This window comes from Numida meleagris, chromosome 1, assembly GCF_002078875.1.
Source record: "Numida meleagris isolate 19003 breed g44 Domestic line chromosome 1, NumMel1.0, whole genome shotgun sequence".
Lineage (NCBI taxonomy): Eukaryota > Metazoa > Chordata > Aves > Galliformes > Numididae > Numida > Numida meleagris.
This window is the reverse complement of record NC_034409.1, coordinates 118716573-118733795: the sequence shown is the minus strand read 5'-3', so window position 1 is coordinate 118733795 and position 17223 is coordinate 118716573. Positions and strand designations below refer to the sequence as shown.

General features: G+C 42.8%; 1 long non-coding RNA gene across 1 annotated transcript; it reads right to left on the bottom strand.

Annotated features, from left to right (window-relative positions):
• Positions 5061-17217, bottom strand: LOC110404850. The gene is made up of 2 exons (XR_002442523.1): positions 16835-17217; positions 5061-15268 (listed from the first exon to the last, which is right to left on the bottom strand). It is a non-coding gene; the product is annotated as an uncharacterized LOC110404850 (long non-coding RNA).

Genomic DNA, 17223 nt, shown 5'->3' with positions numbered 1-17223 from the left:
TGAGGCAACTGGACTTACTTGGCCTAGAAAAGAAGGCTCCATGGGCATGTACTAGTGGTCTGCCAGTACCTACAAGGAATTTACTAAGAAGATAGAGCCCAGCTCTTCGCAGCACTGAATTGAATGGGGAGGATGAGAGATCACATGCTTAAATAGAAATCAGAGATTCAAACTGGACGTGTGTAGAAGCATTTTCTTCCTAAGGACAGTCAAACAGTGGAGGAGGTTGCCATGCGAGGCTGTGCTTTGTCTGTCCTTTTCCCACACCCCAGTGGACAAAGCCCTGAGCAGCCTGGTCTGACCTCAAAGCTGACCCTGCTTTGGGCAGGAAGTTAGAGTAGAGGCCTTCCAAGATCCCTCATAGTCAGAGTACAACAAACTACGTAGGTTGCTCAGAAAGTAATGCCTTCTGTTTATTTCCACAGAAACTACTACAAAGGGCACAATAACACTATTTGATAGTGATATTACTTTTGGAGCAGCCCTCCTACTTCATTGTAGGAGTATAGACAGTTCTGCCCTTTCTTTAGCCTACATGAATCCCCAATGTCTTAAGGAAATCAGTGTTATTTATTTGGTTTGCAATTCCTATTCCAGAATCAGAAAGGATATGTTATGGCTGGAGTTGCTGAAGGTGTTTTCTGCCTTCTGCAAGATATTGTTCTCAGCCCAGCATTAAGAGTTCTGGAATAGACTCACAGCATGGCTGATGAAGAAGAAAATTGCTTGTCAGAAATTAAAAAAAACAACCCAACGAAAACAATCTGATCTTAAAATAAATCATTTTACATGTTGAAGACTAGAAAGGTGCTGCAGTCTTGCCTGATTTACTCCTTTGCTACCTAAGTCAAGTATTTCTTTACTGTTCTGTAACAAGATAAGTAAGGAACAAATTCTCGCTGCTTTTCTGGCCCTGTTGTTTCTCTACAGTTGTGTTGTGCTGCGTTTTAGTTTAGTGACCTTAGGTTGGAAAAGATTGTCGTGATCTACCCTTCATCCTCACATTTCTAAAAGATGGAGCTAAGTCAGCTCTGATACTATCCACCAGAAACAAGAGGATTCTTATAATTCTTTATGTAATTGTCAAAGATCCTCTGAAGGAGGGCTTAGTCTTGCCAAATGCATTCTGAAGTGGAGGCTGAGACTTGTTGCTTTAGCAATAGAACATGACATTAATCAACACTTTTAAGGGATCAAACCCATGTAAATGGCTACTTGCTTTCTTGGCATATTTCGTTTTAATGCTTAGGCCTTTTAGTCACTGTCTTGTATCTCAAACAGAGGGGGAAAAAATATTTGCTCTCTAATTCTGCTGCTCAATCCTCATGCTGTACCTAAGCTGTTCTGTTTTGGTAGCATATGCTTGTTTTGATTGAATTACATCCTGAAAGAGAATGCAGCTTGCATAAATAATTGATAATTTACTCTTATATGTTTATTTTTAGACTTTCTTCAAGAGAATTACCCATCCTTTGATCTAAAGGAAACTGGATATGATTGGAAGGCATGTGTGGCTGCCATAAACAGCACTATCCGCAGTCTCAGACACGACCATAAAAAGGCTACAGCTGGAATCCTTTAGGGTCTCCTCCAACCCAATGCATTCTATGAATCTATCTATGATCAAGGCAGCAGAAGCAGGTAGATATGTGGAGGGGATAAAAAGGACCTCTGTGAAGGAAGATTAATAGTCAACTAAACTATTCCATTATGTGTGAGTAGGTAAACTAGCTTCATTCTGATTTGGCGCTACAAAAGCAACAAAAAAAACCAAAACATCCAGAACAAACAGCCCAAGGTTTGGTTATGTTTTATCGTGATGAAAATTCATGAAAATACTTCTTTGGGGGTGTTCAGCTGCACAGTGGCATATGTCTAATCATGTCTGATGTCCACAAGGTGCAAAGCTGCTGCAACCTCTGTCTAGACATCTAGAGGATTTGGATCCTGGTTTAGACTTAAGAAAGAGTAATTTCCATTATTTTCTAGTGCTTGGACCTCCAGTTAACACTGTAAGGACATGTGCTGCATACTGTTTATGTGCAGTCAGAGGTGACCAGCACCAGTGGTACGCTTTCTCAAGCTCACACTCATAGCTTGTAATGTTCAGATCTGTGGCTGCTGATCTACAGGGCTAGACATATTTGCTTTGCTGTCTGGTTACACTGCTGTTCCAAAGGCTTTTTGTCCTGTCCTTGTTAACTTAAACCGTGAAAGATGTGCAGTGATTATTCCTGCCCTTGCTTGCCTTTCCACACAACACTGAAACTTATTAGTGGACTGAATTATAAAAAAATAAAATCTCACTTTGAAAATTATTAGGATATGGGAGCCCTAAAAATACATAAATAGAAGTAAATGATTTCATATATATTAAATTTCAAATGTGGTTAGTTAACATAGGCTGGCTGCCAGGTAATCCCTAAGCTGCTCTTTCACTCTGAAGTAGTACTCCAGATGGGGCCTCACAAGAGCTGAGTAGAGGGGGACAATCACCTCCCTCTCCCTGCTAGCCACTTCTCTTTTAATGCAGCCCAGAACATAGCTGGCCTTCTGGGCTACCAGCGCACACTGCTGGTTCATGTCCAGCTTCTCGTCCACTGCGTTATGGCTGCGTATATGACAGAACAAGATTTAACTAAATCCGTCCTCTCTGAGGCAAAGGTTTCATGGTTTGGTTTTGTGTTTTTTTTTTCTTTCTGTTGTTAGCTATAGAATAAAATAGCGAGGATACTGGTTCTCGCTTTGACTTCTGTTCGTAACAAATAGGCAGTTTATTACACCCAGCATAGAATCAGCTTTCTTATTGCAAGTTAGGATATGCAGTGGCCTTATCAAATAGGAAATTAGTTAAGTTTCTCTTACTAGCTCCTTTCTGACATCTTCTGTAGGATTTAAGAAATAGAAAAAAAAAAATGGCCTTTTTTAATAGAGATAATGTACTGGTGTTGGTCAGTAACACAAGAACATTTGTTCTTCTGGTTTACTTCTGACATTCTGCTGTTACTGTTCTATACAATGTTATTTGCAAATGCAAAGAATTTTATATTGTGTGTAGATATTACTAGTTCCAAACTCAAGGAAAAAAAGCCGAAAATGCTTATACTTTTTCAGTAGCTATATGGAACTTTTTCACTGTCACTCATGGATTTGAACAGTAGAATGATGTATTTATTGAACAACCTGTCTGGCACTGAAATCTATTGGTGTGGTGCACACCTCTAGCTTCCATATTGAAAAGAGTAATTGAATAGAAGTAGAAATAGCTTTCTTGGTTCTGTTAGAAATGTATCACTTTTTGCTAACTTTTATAAAATAAAATATTTTGCACGTAGGAAAAGTATTTTACAAATAAAACTAGCATATAGGTCCTTGCCTAAGTATTTGTGTGCTAAGTATTTCTTGCATCATGGATTTGCAGTTCAGGTGCAGTTGCACCTGACAAGATTCTTGTGATCTCCTTTTGAGAACCAGAGCTTTGAGCAGATCTGGCTGAGGTGAGGTGAGTCCAAAATTTAGACTGCTTTAACTGATTTAGTAAACCAAAGAAAGGCATTTTGAGCTTATTTGTCAGTTACAGCCTTGTGTAAGTTACCTGAAAAAGATTTCCACAGAAGAGTAGGAGTTGGGTAAAATTGTTAAGAAATTCCTTTAAACCGGTGCATTTTTAGTAGATTAGGCTTTATTCACACAGTGGAATCATTTTTTGTATTGCTGCCTTTTCATGGACTAAAACAGAGCAGGAGGGTAATCTGATCACTGGAAACACTGTGAATTCATCTTCTGTCCTTTTTTGTTTGTTTTGAAAACAAAGACTTTTCCAGTAGGTATGGGGGGGACAGGTAAGCTCTCTGTATCAGGTCGTCCTCTGCTCTTGGTTGTCAACGTAGGTATGAGGCAAGGTGAGGAGTTGAGTCTGGAGTCCAGCTAACAGCAGCGACAGTGCTGTGAAATGGGTCTGAGGTCCACGCAGGAGATGGGGCCAGGCATGGCTGGAGAGTATGACCAGCGGGTGAGGGAAGCCCATGGGACAAGGCAGGGACAGGGACAGGGACAGGCCAGTCCTGAGTTCAAAGGGAGCAGTAGAGCCTTGTGGTGCCCCCAGAGCAGGTATGGAAACACTCTCCTAAACATTTTCACTTCAGCAGCCACAATGTGTCCCTTAGAACAGTACAAATGCAACTGTTTTTCAAGAAGATTGTCAAGAACTGTGTAAATGTGGCACTACATGGCATACTACAGGGATCTTATCTCACTCTACAGTATGTAGGGAGCTGGACTGGATAGGACCATCTTGATTGATAGATCCTCAAGTACTGACCTACCAGGTGGCCTCTGCCAAACGCTTCTTCCAGTGCTTAAATGTTCCACCACCCACTGCTTTCAACATAGTTTTTAACAACCCATTGTATTGTTCAATTTTACCAGAAGCTGGTGCATGATAAGGGATATGATAAATCCACTCAGTGCCATGATCTTAGGCACAAGTATTTACAAGAGAGTTTTTGAAATTAGTCCCATTATCTGACTCAGTTCTTTCTGGAGTGCCATTTCACCACAGGACTTGTTTCTTGAGACCTAATACGGTGTTTTGGGTGGTAGCATGGGGTACAGAATATGTTTCAAGTCACACAGTGGTTGCCTCCACCATTGTTAAGTACATGACACTTACCCTCGAAGGTGCATAGCAAGGTGATATAATCAACCTGCCATACCTCCCCATATTTACACTTTTGCCATCACCCTTCCCCCCCCCCCAGAGAGGTTTCATCCTCTTGGCTTGTTTAATTGCAGTGCATGTTTCACAGTCATGAATAACCTGTGCAATAGCGTCCATAGTTAAGTCCACCCCTCAGTCTCTAGCCCACTTACATGTTGCATATCTTCCTTGATGACCCGAGGTCTCATGGGCCCACCGAGCTAGAAATAATTCACTCTTGTGTTTACAGTCCAAGTCTATCTAAGCCATCTCAATTTTGGCAGTTCAATCTCCCAGTTGATTATTTTGTTGTTCTACAGTAGCCTGACTCTTGGGCACATAAGCATCTACATGATGCACCTTTATAACCATATTCTTTATTCAGGCAGCAATGTTTTTCCACAGTTCAGCAGCCCAAATGTGTTTACCCCTTCACTGCCAGTTATTTTGTTCCCACTGCTGTAACCACCCCCATAAGGCATTTGCCACCATCCATGAGTCAGTATAGAGATAAAGCATTGGCCACCTCTCCCATTCAGCAACATCTAGGGCCAGTTGGACAGCCTTTACCTCTGCAAATTGGCTTGATTCTCCTTTTCCTTCCGTGGCCTCTGCAACTTGTCATGTAGGGCTCCACACAGCAGATTTCCATCTGTGATGCTTCCCTACAGTACGACATGATCCATCTGTGAACAGGGCATAATTCTTTTCATTTTCTGGTAATTCATTGTATGGTGGGGCCTCTTCAGCAAGCGTTACCTCTTCTCTTGGTGTAGTTTCAAACTTTTTACCTTCAAGCCAGTCCATGATCACGTCTAGGATTCCTGGCGACTGAGGTTCCCCATCTGAGCTTGCTGAGTAATCAGTGCAATCCACTTACTCCAAGTAGCATCAGTGGCATGATGGGTAGAGGGAACTTTTCCCTTAAACATCCAGTTCAGCGCCAGCAGTCAAGGTGCTAAAAGGAGCTGTGTTTCAGTACCTATTACTTCAGAAACAGCTCGAACCCCCTCATACACAGCTAAGATCTCCCTTTCAGTTTGAGTATAGCACTCTTTTGACCTTCTGTATGCTCGACTCCAGAATCCAAGGAGTCAGCCTCTGATCTCTCCTGAGGCTCTTTGCCACAGACTCCAAGTGGGGCCTCTCTCTCCAGCAGCAGTACAGACTAAGTTTCTTACATCCTGCTCTGTCTATGCTGGCCTCAGGGCCACAGCACAGGCTATCTCCCGTTTAATTCGCTCAAAAGCCTGCTGCTGCTCAGTGTCCCATATAAAATTATTCTTTTGCGTCACCTGATGAAGGGAGCTAACAATGAGGCAATAATTCGGAATATGCATTCCCCAAAACCTACTACAGCCAGAAAAGATTGTGTCTCTATTCCTAGTGGGTGGAGACATAGCAGTAATTTTGTTAATCACATCCGCTGGGATGTGACGACACCCATCTTGCCACTTTATTCCTAGGAAGTGAATTTCCTGTGCAGGCCCTTTCACTTTGCTTCGCTTAATAGCGAAACCAGCTCACAGAAGGATTTTGATTATTCTCTCTCCTTTCTTGAAAACTTCCTCCGCTGTATTGCCCCACACAACAGTATCATCAATGTGCTGCAGGTGCTTGGGAGCACTGCCCAGTTCCAATGCAGTTTGGATGAACTCATGGCAAATGGTTGGGCTGTGTTTCCACCCTTGGGGCAAACAGTTCTATGTATACCGAATACCCCTCCACGTGAAAGCAAACTGTGGCCTACATTCTGAGGCCAAAGGAATTGAGAAGAATGCATTAACAATGTCAGTGGTGACATACCACTTGGCTGCTTTTAACTCCAATCCATATCAGAGTTCTAGCATGTCCAGTACAGCAGCACTCAGTGTGGGTATGACTTCATTCAGGCCATGGTAGTCAGCCTCCATTCTCCACTGGCTTTATGCACCGGCCATACGGGGCTGTTAAAAGGTGAGTGAGTTTTGCTGATCACTCCAACTCTCTAGTTGACAAATCAACTTATGAATGGGGAGCAAGGAATCCTGGTTAGTGTAGTACTGCCATCTGTGCATTGTTTTTGTAGTGATCAGTACCTGCTGCTATTCCACTTGTAGCAACCCCACAACAGACGGATCTTCCGACAGGCCAGGCAAAACAGACAGCTGCTTAACATCTTCTGTGTCTAAAGCAGCTATTCCAAAGGCCCATCAAAACCCCCTGGGATCCTTGAAATACCCCCTTCTTAGATAATTGATACCGAGTATATACGGGGCTCCTAGGTCAGTCACAATAAGATGCTTTTGCCAGTCTTTACCAGTGAGGCTTATTTTGGCCTCCAACGCAGTCAGTTCTTGAGAACCCTCAGTCACTCCAGAAATATAAATCAATTCTGCCCCTTCATGACTCAAGGACATTAGAGTGTACTGTGTACCAGTGTCTACCCGTGTCTTATATTTCTGTGGGTCTGATGTGCCAGGCTATCGAATCCACACAGTCCAATACACTCTTTTATCACTTTCCCCCCTGGCTGAGGGCAGAGCCCCTCTATTTGTTACCTGTGTCATTCTTCTCTTGTGAGTCATGATCAGGACTTGCAGTAACTGGAGCAATTGCATTGGTGGTTGATCTGTTTTGTAATTCTCTCACCCATGCTTGTAGTACAGGAGTGGTTTTTTTATGCCACTTCTTCGTATCTTCTCTATGCTCACATAAGTAACTCCACAAGGTGGCACGTGCCATAGATTTACTACTGTCATTTGCTTGAGCAGGAAGACATCTGCCTTTCATAACTGAGATTTTTGATGATACAAGTGGGGAGCAGGGTTCATCACCTTTAATCAGTTTGGTCAGCTCCTTCAGTAGACTGTTTTGATCATCCTAATCTTCATCAGGTGATTCTGATACCACCACGGGTTCATCTCTTTTAATCAGTAGAGACAGTTCTTCCAGTATCCCCTCCTGCTTCTTCTCCATTTTATCTAGTTGTTCTGTTACTTTCAAGATGGCTGAAATATGAGACGGAGGTAACTGTTGTTCGAAGACTTGAAGCATAATGATCAGTTCAAACACTAGAGGTCTTTGTTGTTCCTCGTCTCTTTCAAATGTTGCTGCTAGTGTACCAGTGTACTTTTCTGGTGCTGTTCTTGTGAGTTTCCACCACATACTTGACATACTCCTAACTCTCTCAGGATCACGGTCTTGGCATAGATTGTTAGGAACATACATGGAGTCATACAACATTTCCACCTTGGCTATTTCCCTCAAGTACTAAATACCCTTTTCAATAGTAGTCCATTTTTTTCATCTCAGGTTCCAGATCATCTTTGAAGGGGTGCTTTTCCTTTACAGCTAATAACACTCTTTCCCAGGGGTGGTAACTCCATCCAGACATCTACTAATTCCTCTGTCAACAGCTGAGTCTTTTGCAATGCTTCCTAGCTGGGCGAGCTTTGTTACCGTCTAAAAACAAGCTATTGGCCCAGTGTTCCAACGCTGAAGTAACGAGGTGACAAAGGGCTCATTTGGGTGCCGTGCAAACTCCTTTCTCAAACCTTAGGTTTCAGTCATTTTCAGAGGTTGATGAGTAGTGGTAACAGTGACATCCTCCTTGCTTTCCTCTCGTCTTTTATTTTTTTCTGTTGCCTTTCTCCATAACCGTGGTTTCAGGGAGGGCCCCTCACCTGGGTCTTCCTCTACATCCTCTGCTGCTGCTGCTTCTTTCCATTCTAGCTGCGATGACACCCATTTCCATTTCTGTCCTTCCACAGGGGCAACTGACATCAATACTGGTGCCACCTGTGATTGATCAGGGTGCACGGTTTCAATGCTCTTTCTTTCTAGCTCAACTCAGAGACTTTCCCTTTTGGCTTGGATCTCAGCTTGGAAACTCTTGCTCTCCAAAACAGTGTTATATAAAGCTTGGTAAACACAAGCCACGCCCCAGACAAGTTGTACTTCCTCAGATCTACCTAAGCTGCAACATTCCTGACGTAAATACTTGCTTAGGTTCTCAGGATTCCACAGTTGTTCAAGAGTGAAATCCCATGACACTGGGGGACCCCATCCCTCTAAGATTTTTCCTAAACCCCTCCACACTCCCTGCCACTTGGTATTCTCTGGGTTTGAGGAAGGCTTCCTCCAGATAAAGTAAATGAAGAAGAACACATTCAGGGAGATCGATAACATGATCATTGATTTAGCATTCCAAAAATGTATAAGGAACTGAGAGGAGGACCTGGAAACCTGTTTAAACATTGTGTTGTCTGTAAAATTACCTATTCCCTCTGGAATGTAACTGTCAATACTCAAATCATACAACATTACATACAGGTACCAGGTAGGTGCCTCCATCAGTGCCCTTTATTGGTTATATATATATATATATATGTATATATATATAACTCCAAAATAGAGAATGGCAAACTTAATAAGAAACCAGTAAGTTCCAAGAATTAAAATTCTGAACATAATGGCCTTTAATCCTTTATATAGTGCTTCTAAAATAAAGAACAGCTTCATAGCTGACATGGTGCCAAAAAAAAATAACAAAAATCAGTGCCTGGCCTACAACCTAATCTATGCAGGTCAAAGCTAGCTACAGCACTCTGCAACTCTTTGTACAGCACTCTAATAATTCTCTCTTTTGCTAATGTTAAATAGTTCAGTTTGAATTTCCCAGCCAATGCACCAGTAGTTGTCACAGTTATCTCTAGATCTGTGTCTGTGACGGGGATGGCAAGCCCACAGGCCCACCAGCCAAAAAAAGGTGGGGGGGAAAGGTGGATGGGAACAAAGAGGAAAAGAAAAAAAAAAAAAAACAGCAGCAATGATCTGAAGAGGAAAATTAATTTACTAACTATAATAGCAGAAATACAAGTTAATTGGGATTGAAGTTAATAAATCGAATAAATGAGAGAGTTTCTGAAATCCGAGGTTCTTATTCTGATCTGCCAGGGAGCAAAAAGAGAAAGTCTTGTGACTTTCAGTCAGTTTTATCTTTCTCACTGATTGGAAAATGGAAACAGTACAGCAAAGTGTTGTGGGAGCTGTAGTACATCTCTTCTGAGACTACCAGTGCACTACAAGATATGATGATGTGGAATAACAATAACAAAAATCAAAAAATCACAACAGCTACTCACTCAGTGCTGGCAGTGGCAGGAGGGCTGGCCACTCCCGGGCAGGCTGAAGGGCTCTAGCACCATCTACCGAGGGCCAAAAGTTTTCCTAGAAATGAAGGAAGCTCCCTGACTGAGAGAACTCCAAGCTGTTCTGGAAGAAAGCAACTCTAAGAACATGGGTTTGGTGCTCTCACTGAACAGTTACACTTTCAGCTGAGCTTCATCTTTTTAAGATAAATATTTTCATTTTAAAATGACCTAATTTGGGGTTGGACTTGTTGGGTGAGATACCATTTTTGTTTTTTGTTCAAGATTTACAGTATGTATCTACTGTATGAGCAGTAGAATGTGGGGGGTGAGGGAACACCAAAATCAGTGTCTTCTGATTCTTTGGCATTTAATTTGCTAGCATGAATTTCCCAGTGGTAGAGAGGCCCTGGCACAGCTGCACAGAGAAGCTGCGAGTGCCCCATCCTCGGTGGCACTCAAGGCCAGGTTAGATGGGGCCATGGGCAGCCTGAGCAGGTGGGGAGCAGCCATGCCCACAGCAGGGGATGGGATCTGGTGGACTTTGAGATCCTTTTCAACTATAGAACTGTAGAATATTCTGAGTTGGACAGGACCCCCAGAGATCGAATTCAACACCAGGCTCCAAACAAGACCACCCAAAATCAAACCTTACATCTGAAAGCGTTATCCAAATGTTTATTGAACTCCTCTGATTCTATGATCTCCTGCTGCAGCTCCATCAAAGCTGAGACTTCCGGCACCACCAGCAGATAGGTACATGCATGGGGCTTTGGGAAAAGTTGCGTGAGGGGCCACGGGCTGGCCAGGACATGTCTACTTGTAGTGTCAGGTTTCAGATGGCAAAGTAATCATATCGTAGGCGACGAGGCAGTAAAACTATCACTGAATGCTAGTTTGAGGTAGGGCTGCAGTTGCTGCGACAGAATAACAAACTCATCCAGTTGGGGATGTTCAGCTATTATCGTGAAGCACTTTGATGGCTGAAACTTGCTGAAACAAACTGACATTCCTGCTCAGGGAACACTCCAGAATAGTGTGGCAGGGAGTGTGCTGAGAAGTGCTGAATAGATCTGGGGATAGGAAGGAACCTAACCAGATGCAAAGTTCTGCAAAATCCTCTGGTTTGGGAGCAAATGTTACTGACTGAAGATGAAAAAATTTACTGCTTACTGTCATGCTTATCTTGTCCATTGAATGCCTTCCACTGCTTACTTTCTGTATTGTGTGGACAGAGAAAAAGATGTCTAATACTTGCTGACTGGTGCTTCCTTATAGAGAAGGAAGTCCATGCTTCTAGGTAGTCGAGGCCAAAGGAGTGAGAGCCTAGGCTGCAGCAAACATGACTTGTTTGCAGTATATGATCCGTACGCTGGTTAATGACTGCTGAAGTCATGCGTTTAAACTGAACCTAGATGAAGGCAGGGTGTCTGAAGGAACAAGATTGTTAGCTCATTCCAGTTGCTCTCTAGGGTTTTGACTCTGAAGTCTGTCTTACGGTTTGGCAGAAATACCGCAGAATATTATCACCTGCAGCACAGGGGACCCCTGGTAGCCAACCAAGCGTCCCACCTGCTTGGCTGTGTGGAACATCCACTTCTGTACAGCACTACATGATTTACCTTATTCTCTTCTTTTATGCAGTCCATGTTTCCACTCACTTCTGTGTACCACAGAGGCTGAGGAAGAAAGGTGCACCTCCATGATTAGGCGTCAGTTTTCTTTTTGAGATCTGCATCACCACCAGGCAATGCTCAGGTCTCATCAGTTGAGAAAGGTAGGAAAACGTTAGCTTAGATCAGTGTCTGATCTGTGAAGGATCTGCACAAGGTTGCTCTTTGAAAAATGGAGCAACAAAGGGAAGGAGGTGATTTACTCCTTCCAAAACTGGTGGAGTAGCCTGGGTTTTGGGAGCAGTTTTTGTATCACATCCTACTTTGATTCTGGGAGCTCAGAGCATCCGTCTCCACTCAGATTTCACAATAAAATGCTCAGAGAGCATTGACTTCGTTTTCTGATCCACAGGATAATCCTTTCCCTTACCAGTGACACAAGCAGGAAATGTCATAAAAAAGGGAAAGCTATTTACTTTGACACAGAAAAAAAAAATGCTCTTAAGTGTTGCTGTTACTGGTATTGGTTTAGTGACTATAGGAAAGAAGTGAGTGGAGCAGTCAGGTGCATGTGACATGAAAATGAAGTATGTAGGCACAGTTTTTCCCCCTAATTGTCACAGAAATATGAAAACACCAATAAATTAATAATAATGCATTAGCGCCATGACTTTTCTGTTTAAATGGTTTTACAGAAAATTAATGAACTCCAAACTGAGAAAAGTCAGAAAAATACAGAAAACTCTTTTAAAAATCATAATGCAATAACAAAAAAGGCCTGCAATATCCTGCCACTTCTTCTGAGAGATCAGAACCTTCTAGTGTAGCTATTTCTTATTCTCCTTTTGCCACTCCTCTGACAGAAGAGTTGGTTTTCCACTTTATCATCACGACGTTTTTGGAAAGAAATGCAGTCATTTAAAGCAGCAATCTATAGAAAACTATTTGTTGTCCACACAAAGGAACTCCTCTTAGATTCCAGTAAGATAGTTTTCCATAAAACACACCTTCCATTCTTCTACATATTTGGACTGTAACTGAGGATTATTTTTCTGCTGTGTGATCTCATGGAGGTGCTAGCCAAGCATGTTTTATCCTTTTTTTTTTTTTTTTTTAAAGCCTGCAATTCTGTAGAGCTACACTTTCAGCACTCACTGGAAGCAGAGATAAACAAAAGCAAATATCTGTAAAGTTCTTTACTTCTCTGCATTTCACGATGATATGTTTTACATGGAGACGTTCCTGTGGGTAATAATTCCCTTTTTTCCTTTATAACTGTAACAACAGTAGTAGATACATTTCTTATAACAGCAGCAAAGATTGCATATTCTTTTTAAAGGAAAAATATTTATATATTGAAATCTTTTGTATTATTGTGGCTTTCTGGAGGCAGGTCAAGATTATTTGATGCTTAGCTACATATTTTATTTTATTTGGATTATGTTAACAGTTCTGGCCTGGTTCAGCCTGATTCTGTGACTAACAGGACAGAGGAACACATGGACCCACACCCCAGGAGAGGGGGAACAGGGATGGGGAGATGGGCCTAAAAACAAAACAGTGAGAATGAGCTAAGGGAGAAAACTGATTTACTAAATATGTTAGTGGAATGCGAGATAACACAATATAATTGGAATTGAAGCTAATAAATCAAATAAAATGAGAGAGAGATTGTCCAACACTGAAGGCCTTACTCTAATGCTGAAGGCGAGATGGCTAGGGAGCACACACCACAGAGACGAGCAGTAAAAGAAGGGGCAGTCTCATGACTCATGAACAGTTTTATCTTTCCCGCTGAGTAGAAAATGGAAACAGACCAGTGAAAGTCTTCTGGGAGATGTAGTTTTCTTCTGTGAAAGGTACCCTGGGTCTATTGTCAATTCATGGAACTGGAGCACAAACTCATTAACTCCCAATGCGCAAATGCAAATGCATCTGAGCTCCACCTGCAGATCAGCTGAAATGTGGAGTCCCTCACCCTACGTGCACACTTTGAACACTTTTTTTCCCTTTCTGCTGACAGCCTTTAGCTGAATAAGCTAACTGTGCAGCTCAACAAATCATGCCTCGTTCTGCTCCTCTTGCTCTCTCCCTCTGTCCTACACTCTTCCTTCTTCCAAGCATTTAGCTGGATCTCCCTGATTCCTCTGTTAATGGCTGAATCTTTAGCAATGCTTCCCAGCTGGTAAGCTTCATTACCATCTAGCAACACATTATTGGCCCCAGTGTCCCACCATCAATGCAAACAGGTGACAAAGGGCTCACTCAGGATTTTGCACGGCATCTTTCTCAAACCTCAAATTTCAGTCATTTTTTAAGAGGTCAAGGAGTAGTACTAACAGTGACAGTGTCTTCCTCGCTCTTCTCCTTTTGTCTTTTAGTTTTTCCTGTTGCCTTTCTCAGTGACAGTGGTTTTGCAGAGGGCCCCTCCCCTGGGTCTTCCTCTTCTTCCTCTGCTACTGTTTCTGCTTTCCATTCTAAACAAAACAACACTCCTTTCCATTTATGTCCTTCCACAGGGGCAACTGAGATTAATACCGGTGCCTCCTGTGATTGATCAGGTTGCGCAGTTACGATGTTCTTTCTCTCTAGTTCAACTCAGAGGCTGTCTCATTCAGCTCAGAGGCTTTCTTTCTTGGTTTGGAGACTTTCTCCCTTGGTCTGAAGACTCTTCTCTTTGGCTTGGATCTCAGCTCAGAAATTCTCTCCATTCGGTTTTGGAAATTTTCTTCTCCAAAACAGTATTATATAGGACTTGGTAAGCATAAGCCAAACCCCAAATAACTTGTGCCTCCTCAGATCTACCTAAGTTGCAACATCCCTAACTTAAATACTTGCTTAGACCCTCGAGGCTCCACAGGTATTCAAAGGTGACACTCCACGACACCAGGGGTCCCTATCTCACTAGGACCCCTCAATTCCCCTTGCCACTTAGCGCCTTCTGGCTCTAGGAATGGGGAAGACTTTCTCCAGATTCTATAAACGAAAGAACTAATACCGATGCCCATGATTCCAAGAAGCACAATCAGGGCAACCATCACTGTTTGGATATACCATAAGTTTGCAGAGGATCCTGACAGTTCAGGAGGTACACATTCTATTGAATTATTAACATCCTAGTACCACCCAAACATACACCATAAATGCCTAAATATACATTCACCTCTATAGCACATAATAGCTGCTTGGATTAAAAAAAAAAAAAAGGCAAGTTCTGAGGAAGGTTGTCAGATAGACAATCTTATGGATAATCTTAAATTATCTTCTAAAAACAGAGCACAGTATCTCTGCCTCTGTGCTGGTTGGCACAGTGCCAAAAATCAAAAAACTTTGTGCAGTGTCCAGAGTTGGTGGAATGCCCAGAAAGGCCTACGACAGCAGATCTTTCTAATCTGTCTGTGAAGGTTACAGCTCTCCAACGAAGAGCAACAACTCTCTAATTAATCTCTCTGTCATTAGCATTTGGTTAAAAGCTTCAGTTTGGTTTCCCAGGCAGTGCACCAAAAAAGTCAACATGAGATCTAATCTCTGTGACAGGGGGGCAACAGGACCACACTAGTCCACGCCCCAAGGCAAGAGAAAGGGAGAAGGGAAATAGCCAGCAGCAACAAGCTGAGGGACAAAAAAAAAACCAAACACCTCAGTTTACTAACTACAGTAGCGAAATACAAGTTAATCGGAATTGAAGCTAATAAATCAAATAAATGAGAGAGGGAGAGAGACAGTTTCCAATACCTTATGCTGAAGCTGTAGCCTTGCAAGAGCCAGGGAGTGAAGAGAGAGATCCCGTGACTTCTCAGCTCTTTTATCTTTTTTTCCTCCTCCTGGAAGACAGAAATAACAAACCAAATCTTCTGAGAATGTTTTTTTTTGCAGTTGTAGTTCATTTTTCTGTTCCAAAAATGGAGCTGCTGCATTAACTAATTAACTAATAATTCCATGATGCTATGAATGTGGAATACTGATGCAAAAAATTACAAAACCATGACAGCTGAAAATCAGCAAAGTCTGACATGTTCTGACGAAGAATCAGTTGCATAAGAAACTGTATGTACCACACTAATGTGATTCAAGAAGGAGCTTGTAGATGCTTGTCTACTTCCTTGCTATCAGTGTGTCATGGTTTTATAGTTTTTGTGTCAGTATTCCACATTCATAGCATCATGCCATGGTGGGAGTTGAAGAGTTAATGTGGCAGCTCCATTTTCAGAAGAGAATAAACTACTGCTCCCATGGGCTAGGAAAAGACGCAGCACTCCCAGAACACTTAATTCTTGTTGTTTTCTGTCTTCTAGGGGAAGGGAAAAGGTAAAAGAGCAGAGAGGTCACAGGATCTCCCCTTTTGGCTCCTCGGCAGTCAATGCAGAATCAGAGAACTGGTATCAAAACTCCCATTTAATTGATTTATTAGCTTCAGTCCCAATTAACTTGCATTATACTACTATAAACAGTAAACTATGTTGTTTGTTTTTTTTCCATCCTCAGATCATTGCCACTGTTTTTTTTCCCTTTCTTTCCCCACACAACTTTCCCAGGCACGGGACCCGTGAGGTGGTTCTGTCCTGTCACCCTCATGTCACTGTGAGATTTATATCTCACCGTTGACACAATGTCAAAGAGAGAAAAGCTTTTAAATCCTACTAAGATTAAAAAGGAACAAAAGCAGCATTAACTTATCCTTCAGGTTCTCTCAGAACGCTTATGAGAAAATAAGACAGATTATTAACAGGCCTTTTATACATGCGTAACTCTTACACATTTTCTCACAGATAAGCTATTAGCTGCATGATACAGGTCACTCTAAAAGTAATGCCTCCTATTTATTTCCATGGAAACTACAACAGATAAGATACAAAAAACACAATAACACTATTTGATAGAGGAAATTCTCAGCTACAAAACACTATCCTTCAACATAGTCACCACCATCATATGTATCTTCACCAGCAATGAACAAGAGTCTGCATGCTGCACTCGTAACAATCTGCACCAGCAGAGGCGACCACTGTTGCTGTTGCCACTGCTGAAACGCACCACCCACCACCTCACTGCGCTCACATCCACTGGCTGATATCCATCAATGTTCAGCAAGCATTGATGAACTGGATTCCATTTTTTCAGCATAGAGGAATTCAGTTACACACCTGCACTTCATCTGCATTTCCATGTCCATCCCAGTCTCCCCAGTTGCTGCCACCTACACATACATGCCCACAAGGTCAGAGACCTTTCCACCTCCCATCAACAGTCTAGACAGCACTGGTTGGGACTCCCCACCAAGGCCTCATCTTTACAGACAACCCTAGCAGCAGACCACTTCACCTACTGCCGGGGTAACTTCCCTGACCTTCCCCTGTATCCCACCATGTGTTCCACACCCAGGCACCTACCCTTCAGTCCAAAAGTTCCCCTGGTGTTGCCTCACAGGGATGAGTTTCACACCTGCAGCTGCAGCTCCAACAGCACAGCCTTGAAGGGCCTGTGCAGGGTTCTGGACAGGAACCTTTGCCAAGTACCTGACTGCTTTTCAGAGAACGGCTTGAGTTGGAAGGGATCTTAACACCCACCAAGTTCCACCTCCCTGCCGTGGGCAGGGCTGCCCCCCACCAACTCAGGCTGCCCAGGGCCCCATTCAGCCTGGCCATAAGCACTACCAGGGATGGGGCACCACAGCTTCTGTAGGCAGCCCATGGCAGGGCTTCACGTTCCCCTCAGTGAAGAACTTGCCCCGGCCCCGCCCGCCCGACTCCCGTTTGCCGGGCGCGCCCGTGCCCAGCGC